Genomic DNA, 17,867 nt, shown 5'->3' with positions numbered 1-17,867 from the left:
ACTAGGGCTCAAAATAGAGATGTTTTTGAAAGGAAAAACTCTCAAATTTTTGAATAAAGAATGGCCAGATTTGACTTTCAGAAATAATCCAGTCTGAGTAAACCAGTGTCAAGAGTGTGTGTCAAAGTTATTCTCAAATATCAAACCATTTTAAAATAAGATTCATGAATAGGAGGTAAGTTTCAAACACATACATTCTTTTTTATAACACATTACTCACATGCTCATGATAAAAGTTGTAGACCTCTGGTTGACTTCACTAAATCCTGAACTGCCCGTGTAGCTTTTCTTGTGTTTCCTGAAAATATTTTATGATTATTTCTGCAGCCTCTATTTTGTTCTAAGCTGTCAATCATGTTCATAACTGAGCAGTCAGCAGTGCTGACAGTGAATTGTGTAGTTGAATCTCAAAATACTTTCTGCTGGGAGTACAGATTAGACTATTGCAGTGGTATCCTTCATTTAACACTTGAGTTGGGAACAGCCAGGGCTGAACTTACTTGAATAACTCCATCCAAAAGGATGGAATGTGCAAGTTCCAGAGGATAGTCTAGACACACTTCAAGATGTAGAAAGTAGAGTTTTAAGATGTAAAAATGAGGCTCTAAAGTTTGGTGGTCACCACAACAGCTCCTCTGAGGTAAAAGTAAGTAAATGCATGTCAAGCTGTTTCTGTAGTCTAATCTATAACTTGGTTGTTTTGACTCTAAAGAACATAATCCTCAGCTTCAATTCATTCCCTACATGGGGATTTAAATGATCTTCTTCCCCTTACATAGCCTGGTCCTCTTATCCTACCAGAGAAAAATTCGAGCTCATTCAGAACAACAGCACACAGCCAGTGGAGATCTTAAGTACTGTTTTGAAGTTTCTGATCAGCTGTGTAGAGGGAGTTGGCATCCTGGGAAAACTGTAATGGTGCCTTGCCATGAACACAGTGTTTCCACAGCCTGTTAGAACGAGGCAATTGGATGTGGGCTAGAGACATAAGTGGAAAGAGTGTTTGCTCCATGACGGGCTGCAATCCAGTGAAGGTCCACCAGAGCAATAAAGTAATTATGAAACAAGTTCAAGCCAAACATTAATACTTTAATACAAAAGTATTAAAGTTAGGTACCAAACGTTTACTTTGCTCAGAGGGTTTATTTAAGGCTACACAAAACAGTACATCCAGTTTGTGAAAAGGTATGCACTGCCTGAGGAAGAGAAGTGTAATTAAAACCTCATTAAAACTGATATAAAAGGAAGTGCTTTGAAAAAACTACTCTCTCAGAGGCTCAGCATATCTAATTTCTTTCCTTTTGAGACTAGTGTACAGAATCTGAAAATGAGAATATAGTCTAAATAGTCTTATTCACACCGATATCAGTGAAATCATTTGCTTTGCATATTCCTGCTGCAAGCAGATGTAAAAGTATTCCTCTTGTACTCAGAGACCTGAAGTCAGTGAGCATAGTGCTGAGCCAAACTAGTAAACCCCGAACCGTGTGTGTATATTAACTCAGCTCTGACACTGTGCAAATTGTTAAGCTCAGCTCATCATTTTTGGTGCTCAACTTGATGATCATCTATAACTCATAATGCTGGAGTCAGGAAACTTCTGATGGGCCAAAGTTAAAGAAGGAGGAAAGGGGAAATAATTCACCAGTGATGATTATTCTCAACTGTTAGAGATCTTCTTGTAAGCTTTCTTCTAGAAAACATTTCTATGTCTGATAGTATTTATTCAAATATTCAAGAGATTTAGTCACTAGGACAAGCATCCTGAACTGGGATTGTGTAGACAGGACAATTGTACTTTGGCTAGTTGCAACATTCTTTAAAAAATATTTTACTGAACCAAGATGCCAGATCAATGTCTTTCTCATTTGTTCTTGGTATAATAGGAGATATTTGAGTGACTGTGGCATTCCCTTGTAGTTGGGTCAGTTTCATAATTATATATATATATATATATAAATATATACACACACACAGACAGAAGAATAGAACAGGGGACCCCCTGCTGCAACATCCCACCAAGATTTAACAAGGGTTTATGACTCATCATAAATGTTTAATGAGTTTTGACAGGTATGGAGTCAAGTAGGTTGCATTCTGGTTTTGTCTGGAGATTCACAACTAAACCTTTCTCAGGGTTTGGCAGACACAGCCAATTTAAGATGTTTCAGATCTCACTAAAATTGAAACAGGCATAAAATCCTCCTTAGCTAGTGTGTCACTGTCACTGGAAATGGTCTGAGTACTGAAATATCAGTTAATTCACTTTCTCATCACCCTTCTACTTAGGAGACAAGCAAACAGCACCCTCTGTAAAATAAATATTTTAATAACATTTTTTTCTTTGGCTTGCATGTGGTGTTATGCCTTTAAAATTAAAGCCAGAGAACAAGAGAAAAATTGACTTGTTTTGTAGCAACAGTAGCCATTTATGAACCATGATGATTATACGTTCTTCCAAGAAATGTAGCAGGCAGGGCTGACCGTTTTGGCAGACAGTGCTCTGCAGTTCATGCATTTGGATCTCACTGGGCACACACTACAGCCCAGCTTTTCAAATGTGATCCATTTTTCATTAGAGCTTCTAAGGGAAATTAAGGGTCTCGAATATGGTTATCAACAAAAATGCTCAATTGATGAATACTTTTGATGTATGTTAAATACAGCACACAGATGCAATGCTGTAACCCAGCCTAATCAAGAGAGTGTCTAGGTCCTATCTAGCCCACCACCATCTTTTTGAGAAGATACGGGGGTGTGTTGCCAAAGCAGTAACTGCTCCTCCTCACCCAGTGATGTGTAGAGAAGAGGTTGTTTTTGCAAGAATAGGAGTGTGTTTGCCTACAAAGGAGAGGAATACTAAGAAATACTTGAGACCTTTTGGCTGACTCAGTCCCAGCTGGAGGATAGCAGCTGTGGTGCCCCTGCACCTCAGGTGAGGGGGATGATGAGGGCTAAATTGCCCCACCCGTTCATTGGTGCCTCCACTGGTCGATGCAAATTTAGGATGTCTCTTCATTTCCTTTCCCCATTTGATGGGAATGCATAGGATACTTCAGTGCAAGGTAAAAGACCTCGCAGACTGAAATAAAGTGGAAAAAAAAGAAATCCTTGCTAGCAAGTCTCCAGGCAGTAATTCATCTAGGAGGCAGGCTAAAGTTCTCGTCCCCTTTTCATGATTTGTTGCCACTGCTTCTTTTCTTCTACATTATCACTGCAAAGAGTTGTCCTTTTGACTGTGTAAGCTTTCAAGGTCTTCAGGTAAGTGTTATTAGGAAACCTATTTCTTTTTTTCATGAAGAATATAATGGACTAAAACTATGATTTTTGTTTTGATATATCAAACTAATTTCAGTATTTTAAAGTCTGTTTAAAAATGTGAAAGAAGTTTATCTAGAGTTTCACAACTCTAATGACTACTGAAAGTAGTCAAATCCATGGACACCACTGAAAGCTGTCTTAAAACAAGAACTTGAACTTCAGCCTCTTACATCAGGTTGCAGGTTAAATATTTAGTAGGCTTTTGGCTATCTTGGGTAAAAGCTTTTTCTCTGTTCCTCCCTCCCTTCCTTACCTCTGTATTCAGAGAGACTGAATTTGTGTAATCAATGTATCTTCTTAATGTATCTTGTAGCCTTCTGGCTGTGCCACCAACACCAGATGAAGACATCAGAAATAGATTTGTTGTCTGGGGGAGAGGTGTGTTTACGGGGGTGTTTCTTTGGGTTTTGTGTGTTCTCCTGACTTTCTTTCTCCCAAAAGTTGAGCAAGAGGCCCCTAACTGAAAAAAACTGGGCTCAAGAAGTTAATGAGGGGAATAACTGGAGGATGATTGGCAGTGGAGGGTGATGAAAGTGTTTCAGCATGCAGTCAGGAGAAGGCAGATATATATGACTGTATGCTTATTTGCATATCTTAAGCAATTACCTGCAGAGACAGTAAGATTGCTAAGCAGTACTAAATTTTGGGAATATGTTTGTAGTACACTACAAGCACTGCCAAGGCTAAATTGCAGACATAATGGCTGGAATAACATACCATTATTAATCACATTTACTAATTAAGAAAATTGCACTGTTCCCCCCAAATATCATTAGAAAGAAAATATACAGTATTGAAGTTTCCATGAAAAATCAACAGTAAAAACAGTGTTGTTTTCCTGATAATACAAGTATTTAACTAGGAGGAAAAGCAGCATCAGCACTAAATTCCATGGGTTTCAGACATGATAGCAATGGACATTGTGAATTGGGGTTTAAAAAAGAATATGTCTACTGTGAATATTTTATATCTTGTTTACAAGATTCATCTACAAAAGACCAGACAGATTTAAAATATTTGTTTTGAATAGCAGAAAATGGCTTAGCTGTTACTCAAACTCTTTCAAAGACAAAAATAAGCTCAAAAAAGCAAGCAAATAAGCTACTTATGGTGAAATTTTCTATTCAGGACTGGCACATACATAAATCTGGGAAAAGTTCCTATTACCTATCATTCTCACTGTAAAGCTGCGTGAATGTGTGTAGTGCTCACAGCTTGAATGTGCAAAAGAATACACAGTGCAGGACAGGTGATGATCAATGCAATTTAAACACTTCATGGAACATCTGGGCTTTCAGTTCTTTTAAGATGGAGAAACAATGGCTTGACATGTTGACTGTGAAACTGCAAATGCCAGTATTGTACAGTATTTTTCAGTATTTTGTTTTGTGTCTTTCAGTGAAAGAATGCATACGAATCTTAGAAGTGTAGCACCAACAAGACATTTCTATGTAGCTGATCTCCTTTCAGTGAGACAGCGTTCATGAGAGATGTTTTGTCCTTCATTGTTTAAGCAGTGACAGAGCTTCCCTGGACACTAATGATAAACACAGAAACACTGTGAATTAGAATTTTTTCCCCAAAATTTCTGAAATCTCTTCTGCAAGCAAAGTTGATTTGTCTTTTCCCTTCTCCCAGTGAGAGTAGAGAACAATTTATAGCTACAGCATTTTTATCAGCTTTCACATTAGAGAACTGTTGACATGTTACTTGGAAGATTACTCTTCTCTAGACTAACCCTACTGAATTCCTGCAGCCTTTCCTTTTAGTTCACATTTTTAAGCCTTTATGACTTTTAATGTTTTCCTCAGGATTCAGTAGTTTGCTTTTGTGTGCCTTAAGCAGACAGACCAAAACACAGTCACTGTTCTTGCTGAGCTCTCACCAGGGTGAGGAGAAGCAGAGCAATTTGCTCTGCTTCAGATTTAAAATACTCCTGTTAGAACATTTCAGAATAAGTGCCCCAAAATGTTGACCCTTATTCAGGTTTAAACTTAACAACCAGATTTTTCCTGGCATAATCTGATGGTTTGCTTCCCTTCTTTTATTTATGCTCTTTATTTCCCCTTCCTATGGGTAGTGCTTTGGTCTGATTCCAACTGAATTTGTCTTACAGATTTTAAACCATTTTTCTGATTGTCCAGGGTTATTTCAAATTTTGATCATCTCCTTCAAAATCCTTTTAAATTATCCCAGTACAATGCAGTGTGTGATTTTTTTTTTTTAATGTGTGTTTATTTTATTACTCAAATAATTTATAGACCTTGTGGCTTGAACAGTTAAAAAATCTCTGAAAGACCTCACTTCAAGTCCTCTAGTCTGATACCAAGTCATAAACTATTAGTTTCTGAGATTTTTTTTGCTGGCCATTGTGCAAATATTTCTAGTTTTTTGTAATGTCAATGTCAAATACCTCACCAAAGCTGAGGTGTGGCACATCTATTGCTGAACCTTCTTCATTGGGCCAGCTAGCAGGAAATTCACTTGCTGTAGGATTGTGTTTTGTTTCCCTCATGGAGGGGATTATTTTATTTACTTATCACTATGCTCAGAATGCTGCAACTCTTCCAGGATCTTCCTAAGTATCAGATAAGGCTGGGTGGTCTGTGATCCTCAGGTACTCCTTTACTCTTTTAAAAATAGGTATTCTTTTCCCCTCCTGCTTTTGCAATCTCAGTCTTACTTTTCCCTAAATATCAGGATGAGTTTCTGATCTTGAAGCAAAAGTGTGTACACCTTTGTTTCTGGCGGAGCTCCGTCCAGCTGTATGTTTATTCGCCTTGCAGACTAATTAATTGCATTTCTCTTCTAGGTGTCACTATCTACACATGCATGCATGTGTTCAGGCACTCCCAGAAGTCTTTGTATGAAAGAACCGAGTTCAGAAAAAGCAGGCTAGAGCCCACAGAACAATACAGCTTTTTCAAAAACTCTCTCACAATATCAGTGTCTAAAAAAACATACATGAAGGAATGTTTTTAGGGATGGAAATTTACCTGTACTGTGTAAAGTGGGTGAGATACTTGCTAAGGTTCCACAGAATACATAGATGTAAGTGAACATGCAAAGTTCTGAACATTGGATAATTATTTTCTCCATTTCCACATCCTAAACTTACGAAGGAAATTAAGAGAAGTGTCTCAGAAAAATGTGAGCTGTGACTGTGACCATCAGATAGCCAGTGTTCCTTCTCAGGATAAGGACATGCAGACAATACTGAAAGCTGTTAGTACAGGGAAGCCATAGTCCCAGCCTGAATTATAGGGTTATAGAAGGATTTTAACTACTAAACATAACTAAGCCAGTTTGTACTTTGTATAGACGAATTTGGAACTGCAAACATACCCTGCAATTCCCCCAACAATCAGAAAACTCTTTGCCTGGTCCATAATGGAGGGGTAGAGGGAGGGCAAGCGCACAAGGGTGTCTGTGTTGCTATTAGATATCGTACACTTGATGTATTCTGATCATAGGTTACAATCCAATGGGTGAATTAAGATGTTTTTAGTGAGATACATGTTACAGGAAATCTCCAATTGAATGAGATGGTGGAAAATAATAGCAAAGTAATAAAGCATGAGTTAGGAAAGTTGCAAAAGCTACCTTTGCTCTGCAATATTTATTTTTATTCAACAAAGGGTCAGCACTGTTGCACAGGTGGTTATTTGCTAGTATTTATTTAACAATTGAAACAAGAATGCCTGCATTGTTAGAGCCTAGACATTGTCACTGGATATGTGCAAGCAAATACAGTGAGAGCAAAGGCATAAGAAAACATTCACTATATTTCAGCCTGCTGCAATTATTTGGTGAAAATGGTTCAGAGCATATCTAAGTCCTCAGGAGTTTTCAGGGGAAAACTGTTAAGTGTATGATGTTAATACATAAATACCTGAATTCCACAAAAGGACACTTAGAAATAGAGATCCTGCATAAGAACTTAGGGAAGCACTATAATAGAGAAGGTAATCCTGGTTGAATGGTGTCAAAGTGCTGCTACTGATGTTTTCATGTGCTGACATAGGTCAACTTAGTGATCAGTTGAATCCAGGAGATTTTTTTAACGAGCTCAAATTACAAATATCACTAGTTTATTAGTATGTCAGAATGATTAGAAAGTATGCCCTGGAGCTCTGGCAATAACCCTGGGGCTTGATTAGTGCAAGTAAAATGTGTTTGTTGCAAGGGAATGGAGCAGACCTTTGTTAATGTATTTTTTTCTGAGGTATTTCTGAGCACTGCCTCACTTGCAGTGAGAATCTTTGTGGGAGGCTGAGACTGCTACCAGGTTAGGGAAAAGACTCTTAAAGCAGGATTTACTTTGAAGTAATCTAAATGACTAATTAGATGATCGATACACAGCTTAGGGCAAGGTATCTAGAAGTAGTCAATACTCTCTTCTGAACTGAACTCTGTATCTCCCAACAGAACAGAGGTTTGTGAAGTCTCATAATCAAATATTGGACCTTCAATGCAAGTTGCCCAGCTTCCATGGGATCAGCTGAATTTTATCAGTGTACACCAGCTGGGATTTTCTCCCACAGACTTGTAACAACAGGAGATTGACAGTCAGATAAACAAAATTCACGTGTCAGGTTTTCTTTTCGGGAGCTGCAGTTTATCTGGGAATTAAATTTTAGTGTTATAGGGGAGAAAAAGCCTTTTAAACATGAAAATAATTAACGAACATTAAGCAGCAGCTAAAGCAAAATTAAAGTGGATAATCATGCCTTTCACCAGTAGTTCAGATATATGTTGTTATTTTTCTTTCAGAATGTTCAGTCAAAAGGATTGAATTAAAGAAAGTAAGATAATAATAGCCTTTTATTTTAATTGTAAATACTTATTTCTACATCAAAGACTCCATTTCTGCTTTCAATACTGAGCAGAGAATGTTTTGAAGATTTAATATTTTTTCCTAAGCCTATGTTTTTTCAACTCCAGCATTCCAAAACCAATTCTACTCTCCCAATATGTGGTCTTTCATCACACTGTTAACTTTGAGAAAAGTCTTTCCAACATTTCAGAAATTCTTTAATAGAATAAATGGCTGCAGTTACAATAACTGTTTCTTGTAGCCCATGGGGGTTCACGTGTCTAATAGTTGAGGAGCAAACATCTTTTTATGTGTTGAAAGGGAAGAATGACACATTCAGGCTTTGATGCATGTTATTGCCTGAGACTTCATCACGTTCATTAGGCCTTGAAATTAAAGTTTCTTGTAAAATTGAATGGGCTTCTACTAAGATTTGCCTGGGAAAATACAAGAGCATAGTTGTACCGAAATAAAAAACGCCTTTGTTTGTTTTTGGTTTAGTAACATTGAGAGCTACAAGTTGTATGTTCATTTTATGGGTTAAGTAAAAAGCTGCATTTTTCTGAAATGTTACCATGGCTTTAGGGGTAGTAGCTCAATATGATAATTAATTTTCATGTATTCTCTAAAGGAACTTCTTCATGTGGGAGATGTGGGACAGAAACCCTTATTACATTCATCCTTTACAGCTCCTAGCAGAACCTTGTGACTGCAGCTTTCCAGCATGACTTATTTCTTCCTCAGAACAATAAGGAGAATTAGAGATAAAAAGTTCTGGTTCTGGTTTTTGCAATATCTGTCTGAATCAACCAAACTCTCTGGAGTCCTTTCATTAATTTCAGTGATTTGCTATCAGTATATTTTAGGGACTGATTTGATGCCCTAGGACTATAAAAGGACTTAAAAAATTCTTAATGATATTATTTTAATTGCCATTTCTTTTATGAATATTTTACTTATTCACTTGTTTCTCCTAACTATCAATCTTACAATCCCTAAGTAAATGTTGGTACCATGTCTTCTCAAAGTTATATAATGAATTCAACAAAGCCCTTGCGGTTTCTTTTTAATAAAAAATTGCTTTTGATTTTAAATATGTGGGATGAAGAAGAAGGAAAAGAGGAAAAAAAAAAGAGTTTGCAAAAAAGACATAAAGCTCTCCATCTCATAGTAAACTGTGGACAAATTTTCCATGAAAGCAAAGTAACTTTTTCCTCTTGCTGTAGTTTGGAATTGATTTAAACAACAAGTAGAGGTTTAAAGAGGAATAACATTGACAAAGAGGACTATATTGAGTACATTTAGCTAAATAAACAAACTCGCTATCCCCAGTGACTTGATGGAACACAAGAACAAGATTTTCTTTGTTACCACTACTTAGAGTATAGAGTATACCACTCTCACTTTTTTTTTTTAAATTTTTAGATTTATGCACAAATACTTGTTCAACATGTATGTAAACATGTATAATCTGCAGTGACAACTGTGGTGTGTGTTGGAGACACACAAGTGGAATTATTAATTCTGTTTGTTCTCAGTCTGAAATCTCTGTTGTCTATAAGGAAGGTACAATATCTAAGCCTCAAATTGAAACTGGTGAGCCTTAATTATAAAATCAACTAGGGGAGAATGTTAAAAAAAAATGGTGTTAGCAGTTAATACAGAAAGGAAATGGCGCATGTGCAACATTCCCAATAGTAATAGAAAAATTGAAGTTCCATGTTTTAAATTAGTCCATCTAGACTAGATCTTTTTCTTACTTACACCTTGCTAAACATTTATTCAGAATGAGGCAAATGAATAATCATTCAGAATTACACCTGTAGATTAATAACTTTGAAGAACTCTTTGGTTAATTTTTTGTTTGGTGAATTGGGAAATTGTAGAGGTATACCATGAAACTACTGAAAATAAGTAAATTATGCTGGTTCAGTTGACATTAAAACTTGGAATGAAACTACACATGATTTAGAAGGATACCTTAAGGAGTTCAGTGTATTTTTTCTTATATACTAAAGTCACTATGTGCAGTAATTCCTAGGAAGCTCACAGTACAATGCAGCTGTTGATACTTGAAATAGTTGTAGTGGAACCTGGGTGTTTGCATTGCCATGTTTTTGGAGCACATGTTTACAAGTAACTGTTATAAAGTCTATAATACAGTGGCAGAGTTGCCATATAGAGAGAGCTTCACACTGCTTCTGCTGTGACTAGAACTTGAGTGGAGTAATCAAGGTGGTTTTCTCTGTTTCATCTGGCTCTAATACCCCCTGGTTAAGGGTCAAGGCCCTTAATCAATTCTCTGGGAGTCCTGTGTATCTGATTTCAAGCTACCCTGATTTGTTCCATAGAGAATTCTTGCAATCTCTCATCTACTGCTATTACCATCAAGAATTTCTGTTGGCACCCAGTAAAATGAGGTCAAGAGAACTGAAAGCAAATCAGGAAAAATCTTGTGCATTTTAGGTAATCACTGTTGTACTTCAGTAGACTTCTTGCAGGCACACAGTAAAAACTAGACTGAATAGCAGTCAGACAATGCTGTTTATTTTAGCAGCCCAACAAGATCCAAGTTACAATCTTGAAAAGAGATATTGCAAACAATGAAATATGTCTATTACCAATCAAGGGTGGGGTGTAAAAAGCATAGACTTTTACAATAATTTGACTTCAGACTTAGAAAAAAAAATCCCTCCAAGGAAGTTTGGGAAACTGATGGTCTATGATGAGCCCAAGAATGAGAAAACTCAAAAAAAAAAAAGGAGGGGGGGAGAAATCCCAAATGGAGAGTAAACAATGGTTTGCAAGATGAAACCTTGCACTGTATCAAATGTCCTGATATATTGAGCTTTTTTTCACTTCTAGTTATGTGAAGGACGATTCACTTTGTAATGGTAACATTTGGACATTGTGTACCTGCCTGCATAGGTGTCACTGTTTGTAGTTGGGATTTTATACTGTTCCTAGTTCCTTTCTAGTGTTTGCAGGAGTTCCATAATCATCTGGTTTGGTACAATGTAGCATAAATATTTCCTTTACATGATGCCAAAGCAGTTGTACCACAAAGGTGCTGAGCAAGGATTTCTGCTGGGCAGGTTACAGGTTTGGGAAATTACAGGTCTGTCAAAAGAATAGCTGACACAGCTGTAGAAGCTGTGGGAGCAGTGTTGATGGTTAATTGTGTTGTAGCAGAAGTGTGTTGACTGACCGGGATGAGCGGTGGGCAGCACTGTGTGTTGAATGCATGTCAAACTGATAGAGGGTGCACGTTCCTCATCAGGTTCCTCAGAAGATCTTGATCTTGAAAGACATATAAACTAGGAAGTGGGTTGTTGCTGTTCTGTCCCCTTAGTGTGAGTGCATAAGTAGAAGCACTGAGTCTTCATGCCTAAGTATCGTGGTGTTCATTGTTTTGGATATCGTGGTGTTCTTATCCCGGCCCATTCAATCTCCACATCTGATAACACTCTTCACTGCTCTGGCTCACGCCCATTTCCTACACACAGTGTGTAGGTTCACATCCTTCTTAATCTGTTCTTCTGAGAACATTGTGTTTTCTAATCAAATATTAATTTCATTTATTATGCATGGTTTCCAAACCTACATTCTAGTCTAATATTATTCAGGAAATTTTTAATACGATGGAGTCTTGCAACATTCATTGTGATGGAACAAACACAGCATTAAGGCTAGTGCTTGCAGCCTTAGACAAAATTTATTAGGATTCATATAGAATTTTATAACAAGAATAAATGTTTCAGTTAAAATCCCAAGGACAGGTCAAACAGCTTTTAGATAGAATCCTGTTTTCTATTAAAGTTCTACAAGCAAACCTCACATTTCTTATTACCAAACAGAATGGATATTCTTACTATCTAATCTTATAGACTATATGTCTGTTCATTTTTCTTTGCACAGGGTGACTTTGCTGATCCATGGATATTTAGTATGTAGGTGCTTTTCAGCTTTGAGAATAAGATATGAAATAGAACTTCAATGAGCTTTCCTCTTGTAAAGATTTTTGGGTTGGATCTGGATTTTATTTTTTTGTTTTGAAAGGGCATCTGGCTTTACATATATTTCAAGAAAAAGCTTGACTTACTGTTGTTTTCAAGAGACTTTGATAGTTTTGGTCCCTTCATCCATTATTATTTAGTATTACAATGTTTTGTTGTTCCCTGTGAAAGTACTCTCTGTTTAGAAACAGATCAGTGGAAAGTGTTATAGGTGGATATTTAGAAAGACTCCTTTTGCAAGTGGGTTAGCCATCATTCATATCATCTTGACCTGATTTGGGATAATAATGAAACCCCAAAATAATCTTTTTTGAACAATTTATTTTATAATTCTATTGGGCCAAGGATGTGAAGGCGAAACTAGCTGTCCCCTGATAGGTGATAGGGACACTTTTCTGAAAAGTAGTCACAGAATTTTGTCAAATTGTCTCGAATTTAATTAGTCAGACCAGCCTTTGAGTTGTAGTCAGAGGTTTGATACCTCTGTCAAATTACCTGGGTTCTATGGCTTGGCTCTGTTTGTAGAGTAGCAATAATACTACCAGGCTGCAGCACATGCTGTGAAAGGCCAAGGAAGCTGATGCTGAGTGCCAGTCTGGATGCCCACCTCTGCACAGTCCTTCTGGCTGTTTGTGGGACTGGTGCTGCTGTTCTGCATTAGAACATTCATCTGCATTTCATTGCAATGCTGTTATGGTAATAGCCCTGGCATCCTTTGACTATACAGATGCTTCCATGACTCTGCTCATCAGGCTGCTCACACGCCTCACCAAGACAGAGATCTAAAATTCCACAGAGAGAAGAAGCTTTTTATTCCTTCTGCCAGCACCATCCAGAGGTAGGAAAAAAGTTATCTTGAAAAATGAGGCTTTTCTTTGCAAAATTTTGCATAAATTCCCATCTGCAGAAACCTCCTTCCAAAACCAAGAGATTTAAAACATTCTCTCTGACATTGTTTTGGCAGCTAATGAAGCTTGAAGTTTAAATGAATTTGAACTCAAACAAATTCATATTGTTGCCTTTAGAAGTATAAGGAAAAAGAAAGTCATTAATAAAAGAGATGATTAAGGAATTATTATTTTATATTATCTATTCAAGATTATTCTGTCCATCTTCATTGTTTTGGATATGATTCCCTTTTCCCTCTCCTTCATTTCTGGCTGAATAGTCCTATGCAAGCTGAAGGTCTTATAAAGTGAACAAAAAAATAAGTTTAGGTAAACTGATGAGGCCACAATTCCACTGTCTTAGGTATGCAGCTGGCTTACAGAAGGAGCCTAAACAGCCTGAAGAAAAATAGCACTGACTTCAAGCATAAGCTAGAATTTGAGTTTAAATTTTTTTTAGCATGTGTGTCAGGTAACTTTATCACATTCCAAACCATTTATATGTATTAAATCTCAGGGAAAAAGGGTTCTACTTTTACCTCTCTACCTCACAATTTATGTGGTATAGAATTCACTAGTTTGCTCTGGTATGGAACTGAATGGATATGTTGGTTTATTATTTAAGATAATATCTTACAGAAATTATAACCACTTAAATTAGTGGTTACCTACCTAGCTGGTCACTTCAGTGCATATATTCCATTTTTACTCGTACATTCACCTTTACATGAGCAAAATTCAAGTCAATTGACAGTGTCATCCTGGTTATAACTACAAGAAAATTTCCTCATCATATGAAATAAAGGGAAAATTATATTTTGACAGAATAGTCATCAAGGTAGAATCAGTACAGATTGAAACATGTCTGGGAAAATTAAGTAGAGGCACCTGACAAATAGATTCATCTTTCTGCAAAATAGCATTGCATTTACTAGCATAAGGTGAAAGAAATCAAGAGACCCATGGCAAAACAGGGCCTTTTTCTCCTTTGGAAGGCTTTGCTTGTAGAACAGGACGCCTCATATGGCGTATTAGAGATAATGAAATTCAAAATACTTATGAAAATAGTTCTGCATGTCACACATGAAAGCTTTCACGTACCTTGTGTCCCTATGTGTACCTTGAAAGTTCATGTCACAGTTACACAAAGGAAAAATATGGAGGGAAGACTAGGATAATACTGTGGTGCTCAATGATAGTCTGCTTGTGAGTTTTCATAAATAGATAACACACTGTCAGCATTTGCTATTCAGACTGTAATTCATTCTTCACGATAGGAAAAAAAAAAGAGAATACTTTCTTCACCCCCTGCCCTCAGGAAATTGTTAGTAAGTGAAGAGATGGCCAGGTCTAGTGCACCCCTCCTGTAGGTAAGTCACCCAGGAACTCTCGAGCATCATAAATGCACATCACTGTCACTTAAGAACCTGAACATTTATGGAAAAGAACTGCTTCTACTCTGAATGGTGCAGTCAGGTATGTCAATTTAAAAGTGCCATGGTGGGCAAGGGAACAAAGCAGTTTGGGATTTTTTTGGAAGACGGCATTTGAAAGAAAAAAAAACATCCTCAACTACTCAGCAATGCCTTTATTATAGAGCTTGATGTAGTGTTCTGTTTTCATTTATTCAGAGATCATAAGAATTAGAACAGAAAATTCAGATAAAAACAAATAAGGTGGATCAAAGCACCTGTGGCTATTTAATCTTTGGTGATTATTTAAAATCATGGCAGATTTCTTGCATGGAGTCCAATTAATACTTTTTGTAATGAAATGTGAGTGACAAAGTAAACCCAGCAACCTGGACTCTAACCGATCAGATTTTTTTCTCTCCCCCTGTTTCTTCTTTTTTTTTTTTTCCGCTTTTTTTTCCCAAGTACCTACAAAGACTTCAAGGGGAATCCTTAGATCTGATTTCCTGGATTCAGTGCCATGGAAACTGGGTGCTTTCTGCTGGTGTCTATTACATCATAGATCTTGGCAGTTGACTGAGTGTGCCAGTTTCACTTTAAAACCTGCGGGTCAAGATGTCCTTCCTTGCTGTACCTCTGGAGGCTGTGCACTGCTAACTCTTAGAGCTGCACTTGATTTTTCTCTTCAGAACATTCCCTAAATTACACTTGCTAACAGGTTATTCATGTAGTCTTCACTTCCACACTAAAAGACACAGTTTACAGACATGAAAGAGGTCACCCTGTCTGTAGCCTTGTCCTTCTTGATGGTTCCATTACTTTGGAGTATAATGTGTGGTTTGTGGGCTTTCCCCTCATTTTACTCTACCGTGAGAAGATTTTGCAGAGAAGAAAGAGCAAACTCATGTGCCTCAGGTTCCTGAATTTTCCCTCTGTTCCAGGGCTTGTATGTGAATGATAATGCTGAGTATATGCGTAGAGGGACAGCAGGTTTGCTCTGACAGACTAGTCCATGTCTCCTCGAGGTGCGAGATTTCTGATGCTTGGATTCCTTTCAGGTGTCTGAAAACATTCTCTGTTTCTGAGTGGCCATGGCACTATGGTGAAATAAATCCAGTCCCAAAGAGGATTTAGATCACCATCTGAGTATTTGGCCTTTGCCAGTACATGACCTCGATTGTAAGAATTCTGTTTTGAGGTTTAATAAGAAGATTGTGTTAACTGGTGTAGGAGCTGAGCAGTGTTGATGTAGATTGAGATCTTTTGATGTGAAAATACAAACATTCACTTACAGAAGATCTGTAGTTTCTTCAATTTAATGAGCTTGACAGTGGAAAGTATTTTTTGTCTGCTTCATTTCCTTACCTTCATACACACTATGGTTATATCTCGCTCTGAAATAACTTGTCTTTTAATTGTAACAAAGGAAAAGAGCTCCTATTGCATGAGCTGCTAGCATTTACTAACACAGGATGACAAAAGTCTGATTAAGCTAAGGAAAGAGACTACATTAAGAATAAATGTGGAATAATTTGAAGATGGAACCTTTAAACCCACTGTTGTAACCTGAGGAAGAGTCAGATGGGTATGCACCTTCTAAATCCACAGCTCATTTGCACCTAAGCTGAGTCTGATTTCTAGACAACTGCCACACAGATGCTGTCCTTGGTCGTGTTTGTCCGTCTCTAAAAGAGAAGGAAACCCGACCAAGGGCAGGGAGCCTTCTTGCGGTGTGTTATACAAAGCAGGGCTGTGAAAAGATCCGACCATGAGCAGTGTAAAATGAGATGTTCTGCCTGAACGAGTCACTGGCCCCGGAGCCACAAGTACCTGGAACTTGTTCTCAGCAGGTGGCACTATTGGGCTTATCATCTTAGCACAGCTGCTTCCTCACTTCATTTCTCCCTCCCCCTCTTTTTTAATGAATTGTATTCATTTAATATCATGGTGATGCCTTCTGCATGTGTCTCAAACTGCAAGTCATGACTGGGTGGTGTTGTACCACTTTAAATGCCGAGGGCAGCAAAAACTGTACAGGAGCAAGGCTTCTCGCATTGATTGTGCTGGAAGTCCATTTCTTTCTGCTACTAACACAAAACCTGTTTTGATTCTGAGTAGAGCCTATTTCTATCACGTTTTTAATGACTAATTTTATTGCTTAGATGCAAGAAATTGCATGCATATTGATAGAATATATAATGGCATAGCAAACAGCTTTGGACAGAATTTACAGTGGCTCAGTCCTCTCAGCATCTTAGCTTCTGTTCCAGATGCAAAATACATCCTCTGAGGGGACCTACATGGTCTTTATGAATGTTGGCCCTGACTTTGTAATGAAGTGCCTCCCAGGCAACTTATTCCTAATACTTTGTGTCATTCTGCAGAGGTATTGATGTAAGAAATGCTCTTAAAAGGAACATTCTGGTTTCTGTAGTTGTATTTTTTAACTTCCCTGCACTTGCCAAACCAGTTTCCAGCAGTTGAATGCTCAGATTTCACCCCTGCTGCTTCACAAACTATGAGATCTTAGGGTTGTCATTGATGTAAAACTGATCATAATGAAGGTCTAATCTGCTAAAGTTGACTTGTATTATGGGAAAGTTTGGGTTTAAAAGAGCTAAGTATTCCTGATTCATTCTTGTGTGGCTGCTATCTGAATTGCGTTCTTCTATTTAAAAGAAGGGTATACTAATTCAGATCTGTGTACTTTTTTTACTTGAAAAGAGGATCACCAATGAGAGATGATGAGTAAGAAGAATGAGGAATAACAATAAATACCCCTGAAAACAGTTCCTCAGTGTAATTTGTAAGAGATATTCTACATTAAGACTCAAGACGAAAAAGAAAGAAGAAAGACTGTGACTTAAAAATGCTCGCAACTGGAATGTTAGTATTCTTAGCAGGTAAATAATAGCATCCTTCATACACCCTTATTTATGTGCATAACAGTTGACAAATAAAAAATAGGTTCCACAAGACAATTAAATGTGTCTATGTAACATCACCCAGACATTATCTCCACTTTTTTTTTATGTTGATTGCATCCACTCTGGGGTAAACTGTGCCCATGACAGAGTAGAACATAGATGTGTCTGAGTTATTCCTGTGCGTAATGTCTTCTTTGCCTAAGTCTTTAATAGTAAGAGCCTTTGAGTTTGGGTACTGAGCCCACTGAGCTGGAAGACAGGGATGAGGAGCAGAATGAAGCCCTCACTATCCAGGGGAAATTGTCAGTGCCCTACACCACTTAGACACACACAAGTCTATGGGACCAGATGGAATCCACCTGAGGGTACTGAGGCCACTGGGAGAAGAGCTCCCTGAGCCACTTTCTGCCATTTGCCAGCAGTTCTGGCTAACCAGGGAGGTCACAGAAGTTAGCAAATGTGATGTCCATCTACAAAAAGCGTTGGAA

The 17,867-nt window shown here is 37.6% G+C and overlaps 1 long non-coding RNA gene across 1 annotated transcript in view; it reads right to left on the bottom strand.

The window, feature by feature from the left end:
* Positions 1 to 249: 249 nt before the first annotated feature.
* Positions 250 to 17,867, bottom strand: part of LOC108493511 — a 33,340-nt gene continuing 15,722 nt past the window's right edge. The window contains exon 3 of the long non-coding RNA XR_001873500.1: positions 250 to 298. This is a non-coding gene — a long non-coding RNA (uncharacterized LOC108493511). The remainder of the gene's footprint in view (positions 299 to 17,867) is intronic.

Source organism: Lepidothrix coronata, unplaced genomic scaffold, assembly GCF_001604755.1.
Source record: "Lepidothrix coronata isolate B3197 unplaced genomic scaffold, Lepidothrix_coronata-1.0 Scaffold17, whole genome shotgun sequence".
NCBI lineage: Eukaryota > Metazoa > Chordata > Aves > Passeriformes > Pipridae > Lepidothrix > Lepidothrix coronata.
Note: the sequence above shows the minus strand (reverse complement) of the source record. Positions and strands in the feature narration are given on the sequence as shown.